The 3,007-nt window shown below is 46.6% G+C and overlaps 1 non-coding gene across 1 annotated transcript; it reads left to right on the forward strand.

The window, feature by feature from the left end:
- Nucleotides 1-1,976: 1,976 nt before the first annotated feature.
- Nucleotides 1,977-2,049, forward strand: trnav-uac (transfer RNA valine (anticodon UAC)). The gene has a single exon. It is a non-coding gene; the product is annotated as a tRNA-Val (tRNA).
- The last annotated feature ends 958 nt before the right edge of the window (nt 2,050-3,007 follow it).

Genomic DNA, 3,007 nt, shown 5'->3' on the forward strand with positions numbered 1-3,007 from the left:
CTAAAACCAAGACTCCGGGTAAACACTCCCTTGGTACCCATTCCACGCTCGCTACGACAGTAACACCTCCCGACTTGGCCTCCGCGCCCGTGTTCAGCACTTGGGTTCGTTCCACCGCCACGTCCTTGCGACACTGTCATCCAAGTCTCGACAATGATTTCCGCCGGAGAATGGTTAGATGCTACTGTTCCTTTAAGAATCAGACTGTAATTGTCGCTGCTACCTTCGCTCATGGAAAGTTCACCGACTGAGTACTGAGTGCTCACTTGTTCTCCACCATCCATAGCTCTCATCCGCATGATCATAAGGCTCCCCATCTCCCCATCTCTCCTTCCGGTAGAGTAACAACACTCCCGCCGCCCTCCCCCAAACCAGACAGTGATGCAGCCTGTCAGAATGTTCTCCAGAAGTTGTTTCAGTCTATTCGTTAATCTCCTAATGAAGTACTGGATAGCCGCTGTTTTGCCTTCCTCATAACTGCATCGATATGTCGGGACCAGGTTAAGTCCTCAGAGATCTTAACACCCAGGAACCTGAAACTGCTTACTCTCTCCACTTCTGATCCCTCTATGAGGATTGGTTTCTCTCTCCTTCCTGAAGTCCACAATAAGCTTCAGGCACACGCGGAAAAAAAAGAGATATTAATCGTAACCTCAATGGCCGGAAATGGTATCGAGATACTGATATCACTCTCCCGCTCTCTCAACATGAACCTGCAGTCTTTCTGCGCCGAATTATAAAATAATTCTCACATGTCCCGAGATCACCAAGCCTCTGTTCAAGAAACGACCCCTCCCTCGATTCTGCTGACGTTCTTCCGGCTGGAGAGTGATCACTCCACTGCGACCTCAGAGCTGATCGACTTGCCGCTCCGTTCCTGAAGGCTGTTGTTACCGATATAATGTTCCTTCGATAGGTCGTTTAATTGGCCGTTGATGTCTTGGTCTGGTTGCGATCCGACGGAACAGATTGGACGGTGACCATTAATAAAATATCAGTGTGACGGTATGTCTGGTGTCAGTGCGGACTCGGTGGGACGATTAGCCGTGATTCGTTACTATACAGCTGACATCATCTCACAAGTAACCCTGGCTCGTAACGCGTCCTGTTGTATATAAGTGTATCGGCACATGGTTCTCTCACTTGCTTCAATTAACTTGTAATCTGAGGTGAAGAGAACGGACGAGAGAGACAGGGTGGGAAAGCTGAAAGGCACTGTTAAATTTCGCACGTGAGCCCGAGCGCCACCCTGTGGAGACTACTGGAAGCTAGAGTACAGAAGGTGTTTTAATTCCTTGCCTATTAATACAACACAGTTTAGTTAACTATCACATGTCGCGCCTTAACCAACATCCGACAGGAAATTGTTAATGCATATCTCTGTATATGGCGCATAACCATAGAACCATCGAACATTACAGTACAGAATCAGGCCTTTCGGCCCTTCTTGGCTGTGCCGAACCATTTTTCTGCCTTGTCCCATGGACCTGCACCTGGCCCATATCCCTCCATACACCTCTCATCCATGTACATGTCCAAGGTTTAATTAAATGTGAAAAGTGAGCGAGTATTTACCACTTCATCTGGCAGCTCATTCCACCCTCCCACCACTCATTGTGTGAAGAAACCCCCCCCCCAATGTTCCCTTTAAACTGTTCCCCCTTCACCCTCAACCGATGTCCTCTGATTTTTTTTTCTCCCCTGGCCTCAGTGGAAAAAGCCTGCTTGCATTCACTCTATCTATACCCATCATAATTTTATATACCTCTATCAAGTCTCCCCTCATTCTTCTACGCTCCATGGAATAAAGTCCTAAACGATTGAATTTTTCTCTCTAACCTATGTAATACTTGTTACTGAAAACGGAAAGGAACAGTGGTCAATGTTTTGTACTTATTGCTGTACTTCAGAGCAGGGCGGTGAGGGGGTGCCTCGAGTCATTGCTCAAGAGCGCAAGGCATTAAGCGCTTTGCACGGTTTCTGTGGTGTAGTGGTTATCACATTCGCTTTACACGCGAAAGGTCCCCAGTTCAATTCCGGGCAGAAACATTGTTTGGGCGTCAGCGCTTCAAATGAACTTGAGGCTCAACTTTTCAGTTTGTGTTCAAGTTTACTGTCATGGGCATCCAGGTGTTAATATAATGAACATTCGCTTTTCTAGCAGTAGCGCATTGTATTTCAAACCTGGCAAAGGTAAATTAAAGAAAGAAGAATTAATAGAAATTACATATAATTTACAGGAGAACATAAACGGATTTAAACCTAAGGAGGTTCGTGGATAACGTACACTGCGTAACGGGAGAATTAGCCTTCAAACCTATTGTCATGTATTGTCGCATGAGGATGCATTGTGGTTTCAACGGAGCTCACATCTGAAATGTTCCCATCCAGACAAACATCGGGAAGAATAACCGTGTGCTGCAAAATTTCAAACCTACTTTAAAATGTGAAGTCGCTTTATTTTGCCTCCCTCCTGTATTCCACGCTTTCCCAGTCCCACCATACAGACTCTCCGTTCAAATTCTCCGCCACAGTATTCCAGGTTCCACCTTTTCAGTTTGCCTCACCCCATCTCTCTCTCCATCTCTCTCTATCTCTCCCACTCTCACACACACGCACACTCAAATACACACACACACACACACACACACACACACACACACACACACACACACACACACACACACACACACACACACACACACACACACACACATTCAATCTCTCTGCTTCTCTTTGTTTTCTCTGTCGCGAGCAGCACTACAGCCACCCCACGTCAACCGATCAAATATTTGTGCTTCGTACAGTTTAAGCCGCGGTGGAAACAGTCGGTAACATCAGCACCTAAAATTTTCAGGACTCGAATCTGCGATCTTCCGATGATATTGCAGCGCAGACAGGTCAAATATCTTACCACTGGTATCGCACATTCCATTCCTGTTAAAGGACCAGCGAGGAAGGACTGATCACAACGCTGACATCGTGGTTCTGCGGGAATGCCGAAAGT

Source organism: Hemitrygon akajei, unplaced genomic scaffold (assembly GCF_048418815.1).
Source record: "Hemitrygon akajei unplaced genomic scaffold, sHemAka1.3 Scf000053, whole genome shotgun sequence".
Lineage (NCBI taxonomy): Eukaryota > Metazoa > Chordata > Chondrichthyes > Myliobatiformes > Dasyatidae > Hemitrygon > Hemitrygon akajei.